Source organism: Podarcis vaucheri (genome assembly GCF_965113315.1).
Source record: "Podarcis vaucheri genome assembly, chromosome: 2".
Taxonomy (NCBI): domain Eukaryota; kingdom Metazoa; phylum Chordata; class Lepidosauria; order Squamata; family Lacertidae; genus Podarcis; species Podarcis vaucheri.
In genome coordinates, this window is record NC_138760.1 from 22,174,272 (window position 1) to 22,196,059 (window position 21,788).

The window sequence follows — 21,788 nt, forward strand, 5'->3', positions numbered from 1 at the left end:
TGATGCCAGAGGCTTTGTTAGCGCCGTCTGGAGTTATCTGTTTGTTTTTTGCAATAAACCCTCCTTTTTAATTACCTATGCTTACTGTGTTATCTAGCTGGGAACCTGGACTCCTGACATAGGATCACAGAATTGCAGAGTTGGGTGGGACCCAAAGGGTCATCTTGTCCCATAGGGCCATCTAGCAGGAATCATCGACAGACAGCCACTCAACCTCTGTTTAAAACTTCCAATGCAGGAGCATCTACCATTTTCCGAAGCAGTCCATTCTACTGTCAAAGAGCTCTTACTGTCAGAAAGCTCTTCCTAATGTTTAGTTGGAATCTCCTTCCTTGTAATTTGAATCTGGTAAATATGACGTGGTTTATTTTGCAAGGCTGAACCAATTCTCACTACGATCTGTAGCTTGGACAGGCAAAGACAGATGGAATATTAATGTGGGATGGCAACAGCTCAAATGCAAATGGGATGCAAAACCCACAGATACTGGCTATGGGGCTGTGTCCTTCCAAACAGTGGGCTTGTTCACATAGTCACACACTTGATTTCTTTAACACCTGATGACTTCCCACCAAAGGAGTCTCCACAGAAAAGCACAGAGACCATGAGAAGCAATCTGCAAGTTCTGTTGTCCATGGCATGTGACCTCTGATTATCCATTCATTTGTGAAAGTCAACACTTTATGATGCAGTCATCAAGTAACCAACATGCATGTGTGAAGCAAACACTAACTGGGGTGGGGGTGGGGACTAGTCCTGAGGCATACATTATGGTTTGATGAAACAAACAGGTATCAAACTCTGTGCTTGCGATCCTGGCTTATTGGCAACCAACCATGGCAAAGTGGTTCATTTAAACAGGAAATGGAAGCTCCCATCTCCTCACCACCACCACCACCATGCCAAAGGAGGAGGGATGAGCATGTGATCCCAAAAGTCACTACTTCTTCGTCACATAATACTAAGCATAATGCCCCAAATGGGTCACTGTTGCCTTGATCCAGTGATTCTTTGCAGGCATGGGAGGCCTATGTGGCGTTTGCCCTCCTAGGTGTGGAACATCATACTGGGTTCATAAGGAAAGGGTTAACTAATTGTAAAATGACTAACCAATGGGAATCCAAGGGGATGAGAAGAGAGTTAGAGTTAGAGTCGTTGAGAAGACAGTCTGGAGTTAGAAGAGACAGAGAGGATAAGTCTGTGGGTTGGGCTAGTCTGATGTGAGAGAGTGAGAATTTGTTAAGAGGAGTCAGTCAAACAGTTGAGATAATCAGTCAGAAGGTATTGGGAAGGTATAGGCCGGTAAAGAAACTAAAGTTAAGATACTGACAGGAATATTATCTGAGAAACCATAAACTTGTTAATGTTTGTAAATGTTTGGTTCACTTTTAACAACTGTCTGGACTCAGCGTTTTACCCGCGAGTAACAGGTTGGTAGCAGTGGGGAAGCGAGCACAGTGGTGGCACAGGAATCAATAGACCGTTAAACTTCCGGGGACCCTGTGTGATCGCCACAGCCTAATACACTCCTTTTCCTTCGAGAGCTTTCTCAGTGACAAAGGGTGCCTGCATGCTTGCATGGGAAGTACAGAGCTGTCCCTCCTCTTGTGTTGCATTGGGGAAAGGTGTTTCTCCATTAGTTCTGCCATTTTTGTACCATCATATGTGTAGGGCTCTTGACTGCAGACCACAACTGTGAAGTGTGAATGCATGGGGCTCTTGACTTTGGGCTGAAAGAGTGAAACATGAATGTGCCCAAATATTTACCTGCTCATAAAGCAAAATATTACATCAACAAGGAAATAAATGACAAATACTCGAACCATTTTTCATACCTCACTATTTCTCATACACTTAGGTAAAAATGGTCAATACTGAAAACCTTCACAAGTATGCTTAAAAGTGTGTAAAACTGAGAATCCGAAGGCTTTGTTTAGAGAAGGTTGTGCCCTCTGTGAAAAGCCACAAAAGCTGTTCAAAATGGAATAAAAAGAAGATATAGAGTTACTCTCCTGCCTTAATTTAAAATATCAGATTTTTCTTTCCACCGCAGAATAGCTTGGGCTAAAGCGTGAAGCATCAGTTGAAAATCTTAGCCTTTGCTTTGAGTTTCCAGACAAGAGTCTCAGCCCTTTAATGTATTTTTCATTGTTGGGTGATATTTAATGTTTCATTGCTGCCTAAATTAAATGGGTATGGCATGCCTTGATGGCTCAGTGATGTTATCTGATTCGAGGAATCGTGTCTGAGTGTATGAAGGAATGTCATAATGCCCTAAGCTTTAGCCTATGTGCCGGTACTTTTAGCCTTAATATGCAATCCGCATTCATCTTTTCTTTCTGCCCTCTGCAAAACATTAATATTTTACCGAGGCAGGCAACACACACTGTCAATGCCAAAAGTTTCATATTATGCACAGGATGAATGTAATAACTCAACACTTAGAGAGCTCCTTTTATCTTCAAAGCGCATTAGCCCAATAAATGAATCTGACTTTGTGAGCATTTTTCAGGTAAGACCTTTTAAAGACTGAAATCTTGTTAGCTTTCTGAAAGCATTAATGTTCTCAGATGCCATATGTAGGGATGAGGAGCATAGAGAGGAGTGCCACATACGTCATGGGTATCAAAGTGGCCACTGCAGCTTGATAATTCTCCTACCAGCTTCCAAGAGCATTTGAAGACACTTGCTCCATTTCCAATCTGAAATTCCAAACTGACCAGTTGAGTACGTTTTTCTCTGACAGCACACTCATTTGATGAGCCTTCTGTTGTCTGGGGATTTTGCACCTCTGTGGCCCATCTATAAAGTATTGTGCTTGAAGCTACACAGTCGCTGACACTGAGCATTTGAGCTGATGAGGTGGTTAGGAATGTTCAACTGTGTGGCGAACTAAGCAGTTTGCAGTTCACGTTCTGTGAGAGAAGGGGAAGTTGTCATTTTGGCTGGAATTAAAGCCTTGTCGGGGGATGGAAAGAAGCTCTGGGAGGCAGAGGAAACAATGAGAAAAAAGAGAGAAGTTTTAGAGAAGCTGATCGAGAAGAGAGTGGCTAAGAGCAGAGATGGAAGTGGCTTGATAAAACAGGGATCTGGACAATAGACAATGAAGAGATTAAGTTCGAGAAAGGAGTGGTCAAGGATAGGGCATAACTGGGGAGGGAGGGCAGAGCCAGGGCTGAAGCCAAGAGGCACTGGGTTGTTAAACCCACAATTATCAGAATTCTGCCAGTTGTGACATCTACTGTTACTGCATCACATTGAACTGGCAACTCTAAGAAGACAAATGCTGAAAAGGGATGTGTGGTAGGGGGGAAGCTGAAATTTCACAGGTTGATTTGAACCAGAACTAGAACTAACCCAGGGGTTGTCAACCTGGTCTCTACTGCCCACTAGTGCGTGTTTCAGGATTCTAGGTGGGCGGTAGGGGGTTCTACGGTACAAGCTGAATCCTCCTTCCATCGAGCACTCGAGAAATAGGTAAATCTGTGGGGGATTTTTATGTTTCTCTTAGTCTCTCCTTCTTCCAATCTTAAATTCAGTTCTCCAGATTGCCACACCAATGAGCAATTTGTCCTCATGAAAATTCGCCAGGATTTTAGAGCAAATTTCTCCTAATATACACCATCTTATATGTAATTTTGCCTTAGACTTGGGAGGTAAAGGTAAAGGACCCCTGGGCGGTTAAGTCTAGTCAAAGGCGACTATGGGGTGCAGCACTCATCTCACCTTTCAGGCCGAGGGAGCCAGCATTTGTCCGCAGACAGCTTTCCAAGTCATGTGGCCAGCATGACTAAACCACTTCTGGCACAACAGAAAATGGTGATGGAAGCCAGAGCGCACGGAAACGGCGTTTACCTTCCTGCCACAGTGGTACCTAGTTATCTACGTGCACTGGTGTGCTTTCAAACTGATAGGTTGGCAGGAGCTGGGACAGAGCTACGAGAGCTTACCCCGTACTGTGGTTTCAAACCGCTGACCTTCTGATCAGCAAGCCCAAGAAGCTCAGCCATAGCTGTCAACTTTTCCCTTTTCTTGCATGGAATCCTATTCGGAATAAGGGAATTTCCCTTAAAAAATGTGAAAAGTTGACAGCTATGCCATAGCACCAGCGGCTCCCTACTATTGTATAGGACAAACGCTGCATTCATATGGCAGTTTATCCTGTGTACATGATGTTTACCTGAGGGTTTAGTTCCACATTAGGTTTCAGCTTTCACATGACATAAAAGCAACTTCCAGAAATATAGTACAATATAGCACTCATTTCTGTGTTATTTGCTTCCAGGAAGGGAGAAAAAAAACATTTGTAAGTAGCATAGAAATGAACTGGGGGTTTTTTTAAGATCAGGAAGCACAGGCATCTGGGGAGGCTGGCAATTGCTGGATAAATATTTACCGTACTGGGAAGAATATATATATATGTAAACATGTGCACCACCTCCAGCAGCTTTGCCATGATAAATTAAGATCAATCCCATGCCCACCAAAACTAAAGAAAATCCTAAAATGCCCTGGGATAGAAGCAGAAAAATGAAAGCGTCTTTCACAGCTGAAGAAAGATTCTGAGAAACTGGAGAACAGGTTTCAGCTGGTATAAAATATAATTTAGCAGAGAGCTCCCCAATTCATTCGCTGTGCAGGTTAAAGAGGAAAACTGGATTTCTGAACAGATCCCTGGTCCATGAGAAATTATGGAAGGGGAATGATGTTATACTCTGAATTTCCACTCCCACCTTGGCAACTAAAGTTAGAGCCTTGCCTTTTTAGTCTGGGTGCTCCCAGTTTTTCCCCAGTCTGTCTGTCCATTCCTATAGAACAAGGGTGGCTAATCTATGGTTGCCCATATTGTTTGCTGGACTCCCATGAGCCCCAGTCAGCTTGGCCAAGAGTCGGGAGGTGATGGGAGCTGTATTTCAGCAACATTAGCCACCCCTGCTGTAGACAGACCCTCCAAGTGTCCCTATTTTCCAGGGACAGTCCCAGATATACAGAAGCTGTCCTGGTTTCTGATTTGATCCCAGAATGTCTCGCTTTCCCTTAGGACATCCCTATTTTCATCCAAGAAACGTTGGAGGGTATGTGACCCCTGATCCTAGGAGATAAGTAACTATACAACCTTTAGAAGATCTCTGAAGGCAGCCCTGTATAGAGCAGTTTTCTTTAAAAAAATGTTTAATGTTTTATTATGGGTTTATATATGTTGAAAGCTGCCCAGAGTGGCTGGGGCAACCCAGTCAAATGGTCAGGGTATAAATGAAATGATGAGGAGGAGGAGGAGGAGGAAGAAGAAGAGGAAGAGGAAGAGGAAGAGGAAGAGGAAGAGGAAGAGGAAGAAGAAGAAGAAGAAGAAGAAGAAGAAGAAGAAGAAGAAGAAGAAGAAGAAGAAGAAGAAATAGGACATCCCTATTTTCATCGGTGGTTGGATAGTGTTCTCGAAGCTACCAGCATGAGTTTGACCAAACTGCGGGAGGCAGTGGAAGACAGGAGTGCCTGGCGTGCTCTGGTCCATGGGGTCACGAATAGTCGGATGCGACTAAACGACTAAACAACAACAACAAATTTTCATCAGAAAAATATTACGTTGTGGGTTGACATAGCAGCCGGCACAGCGATTCCTTCAAGTAGCTCTTTATTAAGGTAAGCTGGAACAGAACTGACTGCGAACAGCTCAGCCGGCCTGTATTTATAGTCAGCCGGCTGTCAACATTGTAACCATAACAGTTCAGAGTTCCCGCCTAAAATAACGGACGCGGACCTGAGTGAAAACTATATACAGTATCCCCCTGTTGGCCCAGGGTGAAACTACACTACATAACACCCCTCCCCACCGAGATAAGGCGTTAGTTACAATCGTAATGGTTTCCTTATATACAGCACTACGCGTAATGGTTCCATTAGGCACAAAAGCATATCGGTTACATTTCCCCTACTTAGACCAACAGTGATACCTGTCCAACAACATAGTCCTTTAAATAAGTTGGGCGCTTGGAAACTCTGCCAGACCGCCGGGGACTGGTAGTCAAGTCCGGAGGGCCACACAGTTCTCGCTGAGGCTGTGGTGCGACCCTAGGTGGCGTTGGAACCAACTCCCCTGGATCCGCTGCTGTGGGTGGAGCCTCCGCAAGTGGAGTGGTCTGAGTCTGTTCTGAAACGGCTTGGTTCGGCTCCACGCTGGCAGTTTGCGAGGGAGGTGTAGGTGGGGCCTCGCCATCTGTACGTGTCTCTTCTGGAGCCGCAAGCGCAGTTGGGGGCACCTCGGTAGTGTCCAAGTCACCAACCCTGCGCCTAAGCTGGTCTATGTGCCGTCGCCACAAACGTCCGTCTTCGAGTGCCACCTGGTACGAGCGAGGTCCAGTGACTCCCACTACTGTGGCTGGCACCCAAGGGATGTCCCCCACATAGTTCCGGGCAAAGACCTGGTTTCCTGGGACAAATGACCGTGGTGCGTTGGCACAGCCTGGGGGTTCAGCCACGGCAAAGTCTGGGTGTAGCCGGTCGAGCGGTGACCTGAGGCGGCGGCCCATAAGCAGTTCAGCAGGACTCCTCCCTGTGGCCGCATGAGGGGTGATGTGTTGCACGAACAAGTATTCGGCGACCCGCTCATGCCAGTCTCCCCGGTCCAGGCGCGCCAGTGCCTCTTTTGTCGAGCGCACCATTCTTTCCGCTTGCCCGTTGCTGGATGGATGAAAAGGTGCCGTTAGGGCATGGCGGATGCCCAGTCCCAAAAGATACCGCTCAAACGTGCCTGACGTGAACTGCGGTCCGTTGTCAGAGACAAGGACATCAGGACACCCATGCGTTGCAAACAGGCCTCGCAGCACCCGGATGACAGCTTCGGTAGTGGTGGAGGGCATCAGGGCGACCTCCAGCCATTTGGAATAGGCGTCCACCACTACCATAAAGGTCCGGCCGTGAAAGGGGCCAGCCAGATCGATGTGCACCCTCGACCAGGGTGTCTTTGGCGTCTCCCAGGTGTGTCCCTTAGCTGCCGGTGGTGCAGGCCTCGACTCTTGGCACGCTTGACAGGCGGACACCCAGGCAGTGATGGCATCGTCCATATTAGGCCACCAGACGTAACACCGAGCCAACGCCTTCATTTTGACAATTCCCGGGTGGCCAACGTGCAGAGCCTCCAGGACGCGCTGACGGAGTCCCTGGGGAATCACGACGCGGTCTCCCCACAGCAGACAGCCGCGATGAGCTGAGAGTTCATGTTGTCTGGTTGCGAAGGGCTGGAACTCCGATGCAAAAGGCCCTTGTGGCCACCCCCTCCACACCCAGTTGAGCACCCGGCTGATGGTGCGATCCTGGGCAGACGCGGAGGCCACAGTGGCAGCCGATACAGGCGCTGCCGGAAGATCCTCAATCAGAAGGAGCGATGAAGCTGAAGCCGGGTCTTCCACAAATGCTGGAAGAGGGCAACGGCTGAGGGCGTCGGCATGGCCCATCAATTTCCCCGGGCGATGGATGAGCCGGTAGTGGTAGGCAGCCAGGAAAACAGTCCATCGCAGCATGCGTGGTGAGAGGACCGGTGGAGTTGGACGATCACCGGCGAGGAGGCCCAGGAGTGGCTTGTGGTCAGTGATGAGGTCAAAGGTCCTGCCATAGAGGTATTCATGGAACCTCTTCACTCCAGCCACAAGTGCCAATGCCTCCTTGTCGAGCTGGCTGTAATTCCGTTCCGTCGGAGATAGTGTCCTGGAAAAGTAGGCGAGCGGTGCTTCTCTTCCATCTGGAAAATGGTGACTAAGGACAGCACCGATGCCAAAAGGTGAGGCGTCGCAGGCAAGGACCAGCGGCCTGGATTCACTGTACTGTACCAGCACACTGTCTGAAGAAAGGAGGGCCTTGACCGCGTTGAAGGCCGCTGTCTCTCGATGACCCCAGGCCCAAGGCGTCTTAGTGCTAAGGAGTCGGTGAAGAGGCTCAGCCACTGTGGCTTTGTGGGGCAGGAACATGTTATAAAAGTTCAGCAGCCCCAGGAATGCCTGCAACTCCGTTTTGTTCTTTGGGGTGGGGGCCTGCTGGATAGCGCGGATCTTGGATGTGGTTGGATGAAGGCCGGAGGCATCGATAAGATAGCCCAGGAACTCTACCTGTGGAACGGCAATCTGGCACTTCTCCCTCTTTACCTTGAGCCCGGCCTCCTGGAACCTGGTCAGCACGGCACGGAGGCGCTCAAACAGCTGCTGGTGTGAGTCTGCAGACACCAAGACGTCATCAAAATATGGTACCACGCCAGGAAGCCCTTGCAGGAGTCGCTCCATAAGGCTTTGGAAGATGCCAGGAGCCACACTCACCCCAAACTGCAACCGGCGGCAACGGAATGCCCCCCGGTGGGTGACGATCGTCTGGGCTTCAGCAGTGGCATCATCGACTGGCAGTTGTTGATAGGCTTGGGCAAGGTCCAGCTTAGCGAAGACCTTACCCTCACCCAGGGAATGCAGCAGGTGTTGGACAACAGGAACCGGATAAGCGTGCTGCGGAAGTGCCTTGTTGATCGTGCACTTGTAGTCAGCGCAGATTCTCACCGACCCATCTGGCTTGACAGGCGTGACGATGGGGGTTTCCCACTTTGCGTGGTCAACCGGCTCCAAAACTCCTTGGGCGATCAGTTTGTCCAGTTGTTCGTCCACCTTAGCCTTGAGTGCAAAGGGAACCCGGCGTGGCTTTAGCTTGATGGGGGCGACTTGTGGATCAAGGCTAAAGGAGATGGGCGTACCTGTATATTGTCCCAAGGTGCCGTCAAAAACCTCGGCAAAGTCTTTGACCAGACCCTCAGTCTTTGCGTTAGAGATGCAGTTGATGCCGGTGACTTCCAGGCCGAGGGCATCAAACCAGTCTAGCCCTAGGAGGCTTGGCCGCTGACCTTCGACCACCACCAACCGGAGCAGGCCCGAAAAATCCTTGAAGGCGATCCGGAACCGGCGAACGCCTACCACGGGAACGTCGTTTCCCTGGTAGTCTCTCAGGTGTACGCGGTGAGAGTCGAGTTGCCTTTTTGACACTCTGGGTACCAGTCTTTTGATGGTGCTCCATGACACGATGGACAGGGCAGACCCGGTGTCGATCTCCATGTCACATGGAGCTCCTTCAATGAGCACCGTGACGTTCAGCTTGCGTCGCGTAGGCGAGTTGGTTTGGCCAATCGTGGTTCCAGACGGGCAGCGGCAGTTGGTGAGAGCGAAACAACTTTCCTTGGCAGACTGGAGTGAAGACTTGAACTTGCGAGTCGATGAAGGGGGGGTGTCAGACGGAGCCGATCGGCAGACCTTAGCGATGTGGCCCCTTCTGGAACACTTCCTACAGATGGCGTCTCTGAATCGACACTTGGCACGGGAATGGTTGCCTCCGCAGCCAGCACATTCCGGTTGGCCCTTGGACTTCTGTTGGAACTTCCTGCGCTCCCGCTTTGTCTGGTGCACGTCATCGTCTTCACTGGAGGATGCCTCATCACTGCTGGCCTCTTCATGATGCACCGGAACTGGCTCCCTAGCAAGACGCGGGCTGCTGGACTTGCAGATCTCCTGGGCGGAGCGTTCAGCAGCTTCTAAGGCCACAGCCTCCTCAATGGCTTTCTGTAGCGTGAGGTCTGGCTTGGCTAGGAGACGCCGTTGCAGATGGATGTCCCGGACCCCGCAGACGATTCGATCCATCAGGGCATCATCTAAGTCTCGGAACTCACAGTGCATTGCAGCCTGTCGCAGGGCGGTGGTGTAGTTGTTGATTGACTCCCCCTCTGCCTGGTTCCGGTGGTAGAACGCATGGCGGGCAGCAATCTTGGACGGCTTCGGTGCGTAGTGGTTGCGGAGCTTCTCTTGGATCGTGTCCCATGGTGTTGCCTGGACTGCTTCAGGCGCAACCAATGCTCGGGCCGTCTCAAACACCTCAGGCCCACAGAGGCTGAGGAATAGGCCCCGCTTCCGATCCGTTGATACTGCTGTCAGCTCGTTGGCTTGGAGGTAGCAGTCGAACCGAGCGAGGTAGGAGTCCCATGATTCAGAGGCTGGCGCAAACGGCGGTAGAGGCACAAGTGAAGCCATGATTCCGATGCCGGCGTGAAGGGCGATGGATGGAACACAGTGCTCTAGCCAGAACAGTCAGCTCTGAATTGGTTCTGCCCAGTGATTTCGCTCAGTGATTTCGCTCAGTGATTTCGCTCTGTGATTCAGCTCAGTTCAGAGGCTGGCCGCATCTGGCTGTGCTCTGATGTCCATCAATCCCATCCTCGTCGCCAGTATTACGTTGTGGGTTGACATAGCAGCCGGCACAGCGATTCCTTCAAGTAGCTCTTTATTAAGGTAAGCTGGAACAGAACTGACTGCGAACAGCTCAGCCGGCCTGTATTTATAGTCAGCCGGCTGTCAACATTGTAACCATAACAGTTCAGAGTTCCCGCCTAAAATAACGGACGCGGACCTGAGTGAAAACTATATACAGTATCCCCCTGTTGGCCCAGGGTGAAACTACACTACATAACAGTGTATGTGTAGAAGGAAAGACCCCTAGCGAGAAATCACTGCTCTTCCTTTCTGCTTTAAGCCAAGCCAGCATTCTCTCAGTAAGCCACATCTGTATAGTTTTGCATGCTGTTAGAACAGAAGTTTCTCCCAAGCAATACTGGGGAGCAGTTTCTAGGCCTCTCCTGCGAAGTGTGTGTGCATTGTGATGGATTGTGTTCATTAGGAAGCTTGACTGTTTCATCATCAATGGATCTGTTAGCCAACAAGATAACCGAGAGCCAGCCAATGTGTTCTAGTAATTACTGAAAGTTCAGATAAAGCATTTTGCAAAGGAGCCTCACCTTAATGAATCCTCACTGATGTAAAGCAGGCAAATCATTTTCCATTAGAAACCTTTTCCACAGGTAGCACGGGAAGCATCCCAACAAAAACAGTGAGTTGATTCCTGGCTTTTGAGATACCAGCAGATGTGTCCCAAATGTGTTCTAGGTTTCATGGCTGTGGAGGGGAAAGCCTGAAAGCTTTGTTGTTGTTGTTAGAATTTATATACCACCCTTTACCCGGAGGTCTCAGATTTTGTTTTACAGAACAAACTCATAATATAAAACCACAAAATATATAATCAAAATAAAAACAACAAGCCAATAACACACACACATACCCAAAAAACCCACATTTTAAAAGGACACAGGATGAATCCCAGTTGCTGGAAGCCACAAGAGGAGAGAAAGTGCTGTTGTGCTCTTAGGGCCGCCAACGGGGACATCTGGCCGGACACTGGGAGATCAGAGGAGGCTGGGCAAGGTAGGTCACTGGCCCGGCCCTGCAGGAGGCTCTTCTTATGTATCAGAATGCCTCAGAGCACGCACAGAGTGAGATTCCTCAGCCATAGTGACTGACAGCATAAGGTAAATTAAAGGTACCCCAGCCCGTACGGGCCAGTCTTGACAGACTCTAGGGTTGTGCGCTCATCTCACTCTAGAGGCCGGGAGCCAGCGCTGTCTGCAAACACTTCCAGGTCACGTGGCCAGCATGACGAAGCTGCTCTGGCGAACCGGCATGCGGTCCCTATTTATCTACTTGCACCCGGGGGTGCTTTCGAACTTCTAGGTTGGCAGGCGCTGGGACCGAGCGGCGGGAGCGCACCCCGCCGCAGGGATTCGAACCGCCGACCTTTCGATCGGCAAGTCCTAGGCGCTGAGGCTTTTACCCACAGCGCCACCCACGTCCCATATGACTGACAGCATACCTCCCTGCAAAAAAACTCATATATATTTTTAGGGGGGAGGGCAGAGAGTTTTTAATCATATAGCCTTGCCTCTGTTCTAGTGGGGTGGGCAAGGGGCTCCCCGTTCACTCGAGCCCCTCCTGCAATGGCCCAAGGGTGCCCTCAACTGCCACCCGCCTCAGAGCCGGGGGGGGGAGGGATGGTTTCACAGGACGGACCAACTCTCCTTCCTCCTCCTCCCCCACCCCAAGCGGCCGCCTCCCAGGCAGCATCACCTCTCAGCTTCTCTCCGCTGAGGTCCTATGGTAGGACATTCACTTATGGACAAACGTCCATGGGACACATGAAAAGTGTCAGGCAACAGTGGGCAGAGCAAGAGATGGATGTGAAACCTTCCTTTGTATGATAGACTGCATTCCAGCCATGCAAAAGTTTGAGCTTTCTGTTTACACACATCCGCATCTCCTCTGCCCAGGCAACCAAGAAGGATTATCACAGTTCAAGGACAAGCAAAAGCACTCGAGAAGACAACACACGTTCCACAAACACAGATTGCATACACCTCTTCCCTTTATGATCAACACCACTGTTTTTCAAAGTGTGGCACACCTACCCACAGGAGTACATGACAGGTTTCAAAGGGTACACAGTAGAATTTGCTGTAGTCTAGATAAAATAGTTAGTGATGTATGGAAGTGAGAGCTGGACCATAAAGAAGGCTGATCGCTGAAGAATTGATGCTTTTGAATTATGGTGCTGGAGGAGACTCTTGAGAGTCCCGTGGACTGCAAGAAGATCAAACCTATCCATTCTTAAGGAAATCAGTCCTGAGTGCTCACTGGAAGGACAGATCCTGAAGCTGAGACTCCAATACTTTGGCCACCTCATGAAAAGAGAAGACTCCCTGGAAAAGACCCTGATGTTGGGAAAGATGGAGGGCGCAAGGAGAAGGGGACGACAGAGGACGAGATGGGTGGACAGTGTTCTCGAAGCTACCAGCATGAGTTTGACTAAACTGTGGGAGGCAGTGGAAGACAGAAGTGCCTGGCGTGCTCTGGTCCTTGGGGTCACGAAGAGTCGGACACGACTAAACGACTAAACAACAACAGATAAAATAGTATTACTGAAACTACCCCCAAATTATATTTGACTGAGAAGGGCTACACAGTTGTAAGTGTGGAAACACTGGTCTACACTGATGCAGACCCAGCAGTTTTACAAACAAAGGAGGCTACAGTGTTCGAATGGTGCCTGCAATAGGTGTTGCAGACAGTATATTCTCACCTCTTCACAAGACCAGGCCTGTTCAGAGTTTCAGCTGCCCTCATCCAGGATATTCCATTCCATTAGGCACCCACATGACATCCCATTACTATTGAGCATTGCCAGTTCTCTCTGGACTGTTGCTTAGGGGGGCTGCTTCCTTTTTTTCTGGGACTAGTTGTACTTCTGTAAACCTTAAGATTCCTTCAAGCATGGTGATGCCTCTTCTTTTGTTTATTTTATTCCATGTCTATCCGGCTCTTCATGGTGAACATAGGGAGCTACCTTACACTGAGTTAGAACATTGCTATATCTAACTCAGTAAGGTAAAGGTAAAGGGACCCCTGACCATTAGGTCCAGTCGCGACCAACTCTGGGGTTGCGGCACTCATCTCGCTTTACTGGCCGAGGGAGCCAGCGTACAGCTTCCGGGTCACACGGCCAGCATGACTAAACTGCTTCTGGTGAACCAGAGCAGTGCACGGAATTCGAACTGCTGACCTTCTGATCAGCAAGTCCTAGGCTCTGTGGTTTAACTCACAGCGCCACCCACATCCCTTTTATCTAACTCGGTATGTCCACACTGATTGATAGCCACTCCCTAGGTGGACATTCTCAGCCGTATCTGAGGATGCCCAGAATTGAATCTGGGACTTTCTGCATGCAAAGCAGATTTGCTATCAACTGAGCCATGGCCCTTCCCAATCACCAGAACCTGATCCCAGATGCAGGTTATAAACAGAAGAAAACCACAATAAAATCACAAACAAAATAACCAGAAAGTCAATTAAAATCCAATCCACTTGTCCACAAAGCAGCAAATTAGCCAGGCTAATTGCCAGCGGAATGTTTTCGCCTGGATTATAACTTGAAAGTCTGCTGTGAGCGTTTCTCGTGGCTAATTCCTTGTCTACTTTGGTAAGAAGCAGTGAATGTTTGGAAAGGTATGTCACGGCATAAAAATATATGGTGCTGCAGACCAGATGGTTAATTAATTTGTTTGCTTAATTTTGACTCCAAGGTGTAAAAATCATTCAGAAAACTATGCATATAAGTTTAGGAGCATTACCTTGCAACAATACAGAGACATAGGTAAAGGTAAAGGGACCCCTGACCATTAGCTCCGGTCATGACCGACTCTGAGGTTGCGGCGCTCATCTCGCTTTACTGGCCGAGGGAGCCGGCATACAGCCGGTCATGTGGCCAGCATGACTAAGCCGCTTCTGGTGAACCAGAGCAGCGCACAGAAATACCATTTACCTTCCCACTGGAGCGGTACCTATTTATCTACTTGCACTTTGACGTGCATTTGACTTGCATTCAAACTGCTAGGTTGGCAGGAGCAGGGACCGAGCAACAGGAGCTCACTCCATTGCGGGGATTCGAACCGCTGACCTTCTGATCGGCAAGTCCTAGGCTCTGTGGTTTAACCCACAGCGCCACCCACATCCCCTATGCAGAGACATAGATGATTGCATAAGGAGCCAGTGCTATTTTTCTAGAAAAAGAGGTGCCGGAGGTCACCATGAGCTTCTCCCTTGTCCTCTTAGAATGGCAACGGTGGCAAATGATATGGTCCTACCACATCTGGAGGACTTCATCTATGCTTTCAGATGAAATTTGCACCTACATCTCCCAAAGTCAACACACCATTTCTTGGCTCCCATGGTATTTGCAGTTTTTGTACCAAATTTACCATCTAGGTCTGATCTGAACACACCTCCAATGGGATGGTTTTATCTCGACAAACCAAGTACAAACTAAGAGGAGGCACTTTTAAAACTTTGTGGTAGAAGATGTCTTTTCGGTCCATTTATGTTGATTATCCCCCTATCATATCCCAGGCATTGATCCTAGCAGCCAGGCACTGAGAATAGACAAACAATATGAATCTTCATTAGCTTAACAGAGGTGGTGAAAGGGCTTCTGAACGGGACATGACAGAAGATGGATTATACAGAGTGTTAAATGGACAGTGCAACAACAAGGCAATGCTTAAAGTAAAATAATGGAGATTCCTTTAACACAGTCTAGTTTGAGTAAGTATAAGCTTATACTTATATTTATGCCTATATACAACTCTAAAGCAATATATGTCTAAGTAGAGTCATCTTCCTAATTATTAAATGCCACAAGCCATAACCATGAGAATGTCTACTATATTTTACCATCTGTCATTTTCTAACTTATCTTGTTTCATTTCATTTCTTTCCCTTCTTTTTTCCATGATGACCCTCTAGGTGGTATATATGGGGTTACCAAACAAGCTCCCATTCACCATCTGACCCAGACCTGCTGATCTCCAGCAATACTGCCGCATCAGAAGTCTTCAAACGAGACATCCTGGGATCTGATTTTGTATCTTTATCTCTCTGCTCAGCTATGCTTGCTGGTAAAGAGAATGGATGGCGGAAGCCTGTTGAAAGTGTGAAAATGGATAAATATGGTCTAGTTAAGGATGAGCAATCAATTTTGATTTCTCTCAGTTTATCATTTTTGTCCTAAGATCAGTTCTCCACATTTCTATGTCAGTCTGAGATCTTTTCTTTTTTAAAAAAGATCCTCATGAAAATTCACCAGTGTGAATTTCTCTTATTATACACATTTCTAATGCAATTTTGCCTAATATACACATTTTTTTGCAAAACAATTTCCCCTAATATAATGCATTTTTGTGTTTTATTTTACTAAGATAGACATTTCGTGCACACTTTACATCAGTATACTTATTTTTGTATGTATTATTTGGCTGGGGAGCTGCCCTGTGAAATTCAGAGATGGGGAGGAAATGGAGGCAGTGAGAGATTTTACTTTCTTGGGCTCCATGATCACTGCAGGTGGTGACAGCAGTCACGAAATTAAAAGATCCCTGCTTCTTGGGAGAAAAGCAATGACAAACCTAGACAGCATCTTAAAAAGCAGAGACATCACCTTGCCAACAAAGGTCCGTATAGTTAAAGCTATGGTTTTCCCAGTAGTGATGTATGGAAGTAAGAGCTGGACCATAAAGAAGGCTGATCACCGAAGAATTGATGCTTTTGAATTATGGTGCTGGAGCAGACTCTTGAGATCAAACCTATCCATTCTGAAGAAAATCAGTCCTGGAAGGACAGATCCTGAAGCTGAGGCTTCAATACTTTGGCCACCTCATGACAAGGGAAGACTCCCTGGAAAGGACCCTGATGTTGGGAAAGATTGAGGGCACAAGGAGAAGGGGACAACAGAGGACGAGATGATTGGACAGTGTTCTTGAAGCTACCAACATGAGTTTGACCAAACTGTGGGAGGCAGTGGAATACAGGAGTGCCTGGCGTGCTCTGGTCCATGGGTCACGAAGAGTCGGACACGACTAAACAACAACAACATGGATAGTGGCATTTTTTTGTTAACATATTTTTTGGGAAAATGCAGATTCAGCAGGTTAACCTTTAGAGGCACACTGAATTGAATTTCTTCCCCATCCCCAACCCCAATTCTGATGCTTTCTAACACACCATAATCCCTATGTTCTCAAGTGTTGAATGCTACTAGATTGCGGTCTTTGAAGAAAAGGAAAGGATCCCCCTTCCCAGAACCCAATCTCTCCCAGTGCTATGCATCTTATGGAAGAGGTACAAGCTAGTAACCCTGGCAAACATTGTCCACTCCAAGTCCTTTCATGATGTGAATGGAACAGGGCTGTTTTATGCATTACCACAAACCTACTGATACAAAACTGATGCAACATTCAGATTTTAAAAAATAAGGTGAAATGGACAGGGTTCAGGGGGATGTTTCTGCTTTCTGGAATGAAGAACATGCCATTCAGTTAAACCAGTTTTGGATAACAAAATTCAGTTAAACCAGTTTTGGATAACACAATAATTATTCTGTCTCACAGCACATATGAAAATCCAAAATTAGTGGTTTAAATCTCAACTTTCCTTCCCACAAATCAAACAGAATCATTTTTCACAGATCAGAAACTCCCCATGATAATCCCACCCACCCATACAAAAAAATAATAACCTGCTGCTGGTGATTGGGAGATGCTTGGATGATGTGAGCTATGGTATGGAGTTCTACAGAGGATTCCCCTGCTCAGCGCCTGAGAGCCCAAGTCCTGCTACTCACCGCCTGGCCCAGGGAGGGGCCTGATGGGCTCTATAAAGGACTGCCACTGCCGCTGCCGCTGCTGCTAGGCAGAGAGGGCTCCGTTTTGTTTTGTTTTTTGTTTAAGTTGCTGTTATTTCTTACCTGTCTTTTAAACTGCGATATTAATGCTGTATTCTTAGTTTTAGGTTTTGATTTATGTGGAAAATGTTTCCCATTTGGTTGTGTATTTTTAATTTTTTTGATGTGGTTTATTTATTGTTTATGACTTTTTAAAAAAGATTTTTATTGAAGTTTCAGAAATTATATAATAACAAACAAGACAGTAATACAAACAAACAAAGAAACAAAAAACAAGTATAATTTCAATCCCTTATTTTCTTGTAACTTACTTCCCCGACTTCCTCATACCTCCCCTTTCTGTATTCCAATTTCCAGTTATTAATTCAGCAAATCCTCTCCCTTGTTATCCATTTAAATTTTTAGACTTTCTTCTCTTTTTACTTAATCATTACAGCTAGAAACCACATAATTTCTAAACCCACGTCATTCTAACATTCAATAATTTTACAATGTTTCCTAAGATAGTCCTTAAATTTCTTCCAGTCTTCTTCCGCTGTCTCTCTTCCCTGGTCTCGGATTCTGCCAGTCATCTCTGCCAGTCCCATATAGTCTATCACCTTCATCTGCCATTCTTCCAAGGTGGGTAGTTCTTGTGTCTTCCAATACTTCGCGATGAGTATTCTTGCTGCTGTTGTAGCATACATAAAAAATGTTCTGTCCTTCTTTGGCACCAATTGGCCAGCCATACCCAAGAGGATATTATGACTTTTGTAATTATGTAAATCTTGTTATGCTGTAAGCTGCCTTGAGCATTGTTTTTTAACTGTGGAAAGGCGGCGTATAAATAATAATAAAAAAACTAAGTTGGATGCTTTTAAAAGAGGATATTAGACTAACACCTGATGAAAATGTTCTACCTTCACAATGCTTCTGGATACCAGTTGCTGGAAAACACAGGAGGGATGAGGGCTCTTGAACTCAGCTCCTGCTTGTTCGTTTCTCATAGACATTTGGTCAGCCATTGTGAAAACAGGATAATGGACTAGATGGGCCGCTGGTCTGATCCAGAAGGCTCTTATGTTCTTATACCAAACCTTTCTTTCATTTTGGAATCCAAGGCAACAAATATAGGCAATCTTCTATGCAGTTACTAACCACCCCCAGACCTGCAAGGTTGCTGCATCACGCTCCTTCAGACTGTGCAATGGGATGTTTGGCTTTCTATCACGTTGGAACTAAGGATGGTGTTGATGATACGAAGATTAGGATGCTTCCCCAAAGGTGTTGCGAGTTGTACTGAGTTCTGAACTCTTAATATGAAAGAGGGGCAGCTTGTGAGGTCCACCTCTCCCTTTGTTCAAGGATTCCTTCCACTAGCACCTTAAAGACCAACTAAGTTAGTTGGTCTTTAAGGTGCTAGTGGAAGGAATTTTTTTTATTTTGACTATGGCAGACCAACACAGCTACCTATCTGTAACTTTGTTCAAGGAGTTCTAAGCAAGATGAAACATTGACTGCAAATGTAAAAAGACAATCCCAGCACTTTCCACAAGATGAATGACTGTTTTAGGAAGGTACATTGCCCAGAAAAGCAATTACACAGCAAATCACCCATCTACATAGGTTTGGAATAAGAACAGCACAGGTCTTATATTTATATCCATTTGCCACTTAATGCGGGTTGCAGCAAATCATCTCAAAAATTAATTGCTGCAGCTGCCTGCTCTTATTGGGTTAGCCCTCAGGTGTCTCTCTTGGGGGCAGCATGAAGTTATTCTACAGCAGACACCTTCCCTCTGTATGTGTGTGTGTGTGTAATCCAACCAGGATATTATTCACTGTTACATTGACGTCTGCTCTGTATCTGTATGACTGAAAGAGGAAGAGGCGACCAGTGTTCAAGGATGCATTACAGTTATTCAAAAGACATTGGGGGAGAGGTTCAAAGCAGGGCCAATGTGCAGTGTGGTCTGGAGAGTTCTGAGCATCAGGAGAGAGACTCTTCCAGGGTAGGATGACAAGAGTGTGGTTGAGGATTCTGTTATCTGACCAGCCAGCCTCCAAAAGGAAAAGCAAAAACACCGACTTCCCTTCTTTTCTTTCCTTGGTTCATTTTACATATCATAAATCCCTGCATATTTTACAAAAACTATACCACTCGTGGGTGGTGCTGTGTGTTAAACCACAGAGCTTAGGACTTGCTGATCAGAAGGTTGGCGGTTTGAATCCCCGTGACGGGGTGAGCTCCCATTGCTAGGTCCCTGCTCCTGCCCACCTAGCATTTTGAAAGCATGTTACAGTGCAAGTAGATAAATAGGTACCGCTCTGGTGGGAAGGTAAACGGTGTTTATGTGCACTGCTCTGGTTTGCCAGAAGCAGCTTAGTCATGCTGGCCACATGACCCGGAAGCTGTACGCCGGCTCCCTCAGCCAATAAAGCGAGAAGAGCGCCACAACCCCAGAGTCGGTCATGACTGGACCTAATGGTCAGGGGTCCCTTTACCTTTTATACCACTCATCAGTGCTTTTTTTCTGGGGGTACGCAGGGGTACGCATACCCTTGAACATTTTGTGAATCCAAGTTTGACCTCATTGAGGGGCAGTATATCAATATGAGTAGGAAAATGAAGTACCCCTAAACATTTTTTTTAGAAAAAAGCACTGCCATTCAGTATTCCTTTATTGCATCCATAAAAACTTGTTTACACTGTTGAATTTATCTTAATGCTGCCAGCATTTTCAGCTGTACACAGTTATTTCCCATATATTCAATAAATGTTTTCCAATCTTCTTTAAACATATGTTCTTCTTGTTCTCTTATTCTATATGTTAAATCTGCGAGTTGTGCATATTCTATCAACTTAAGTTGCCATTCTTCTTTAGTTGGGACCTCGCTTGTTTTCCATTTAGGGGCTAAAAAAGCACGGGCTTCAACTGTAGCATACATAAATAACCTTCCCCACCCCCTAAAATCTTGCCCCAAGGTGACGACAATTACATAGCTGTCTCTCTGATATTTTTGTGTGCAGGCCAGTGCAAAATCAAGGCACCACAAACAGATGTTGGGGCTGGTTATGGATATATCAACTGTTCTCCTATGACCTTGCTTCAGTAAGAAAACTTATCACAGAGTAAATTGGAGAAGGAAAACAGTGGTGCCAAGACTTATCAACTCATTATACTTGAAAGGTTTTTGGAACAACAAAATACCATGAACCTATCTTGGCAGGCAGCGAGCTGGTAAGCAGCTGTTCCCTACACATTCCTGATTCATTTGCTGCCAGCATATTTAATACTTCTGCCAAAATAACTGGATGTGAACTGGATGCTGGTTAACTCAGGTAAAGCACAGGATGCTTGGTGCTGATGGAGCTGAGATTGGCCCTGCTGGAAGTGCTATGCTTAATAGCTGTTGAGATCTGAACTCAATAAAAGCATCCGGCATTGGAAAATATTGTGGCGAGAATGATGGATCACAATCTGGAATGTAAGGCTTTCTGAATTTATTTCCTGGATTAGCCATTAGCATGGTAGCTTTCATCTTATGAGAGCTTTGTGGTTCTTTTTACTACCACCCCATGGTCTTTGGTTGAGTCTAGATCCATTCTCCATCCCTGTTCTTGATGAGGGTTTCCTCTTGACACAAACATCCCAAGACAGCCTTTACAACTTAAGCAAGAGGTAGTTACTACATCTTGGCTTCTAGAAGCAGAGCTGTTGGTGCTGGGGGCCTGATCCAGAATCATTTCTAAATAGATCCAGACTCCTACCACTCTCCTCTGCTCTGAAAAGAATCTGCATGGGGCGGATTTTCCCACTCTGACAAAAATCTGGAGTTTTCCAGGGGTCTCCAGCTTCTTCACATGATAGATCCTGCCACAACAATACATATCACTTTGTCTTTTCGTGTGCCAACCATAGCTTTCTTTGTCTTTTCTGTGTCCTCTTACATCTCACTGCTGTCTTCATTACGTTGCTTTGAGGATCATCATTTGTCTCATTGACTCTTCCTGTGTTTCAATTAGGCCTTCAATAAAGCGTGGGTGGCTGGAAGAAACTTCCTGGACCAGGGAGGAAGGATAGATGAAGATGCCTTTCCAAAGCCAGAATGGAGATTACCAACCCTTCTGTCCTGGTGTGTCTAGATGCAGCCCTAAAGGTAAAGGTAAAGGTACCCCTGCCCGAACGGGCCAGTCTTGACAGACTCTGGGGTTTGTGCGCCCATCTCACTCAAGAGGCCGGGGGCCAGCGCTGTCCGGAGACACTTCCGGGTCACGTGGCCAGCGTGACAAAGCTGCATCTGGCGAGCCAGCGCAGCACACGGAACACCGTTTACCTTCCCGCTGGTAAGCGGTACCTATTTATCTACTTGCACCCGGGGGTGCTTTCGAACTGCTAGGTTGGCAGGTGCTGGGACCGAGCAGCGGGAGCGCACCCCGCCGCGGGGATTCAAACCGCCGACCTTTCGATCGGCAAGCCCTAGGTGCTGAGGCTTTTACCCACAGCGCCACCCGCGTCCCTAGATGCAGCCCTGCTGACATCTAAAAGCTCAGGACCACAATACCTCAAGGAACACCTTTCCTCATATGAACTGTCCCAGGCCCTGTGATCATCATCTGAGGCCCTTCTTTGTGTGCCTCCTCCACAAGAGGTCCAGAGGTTGGCAACACGAGAACGGGG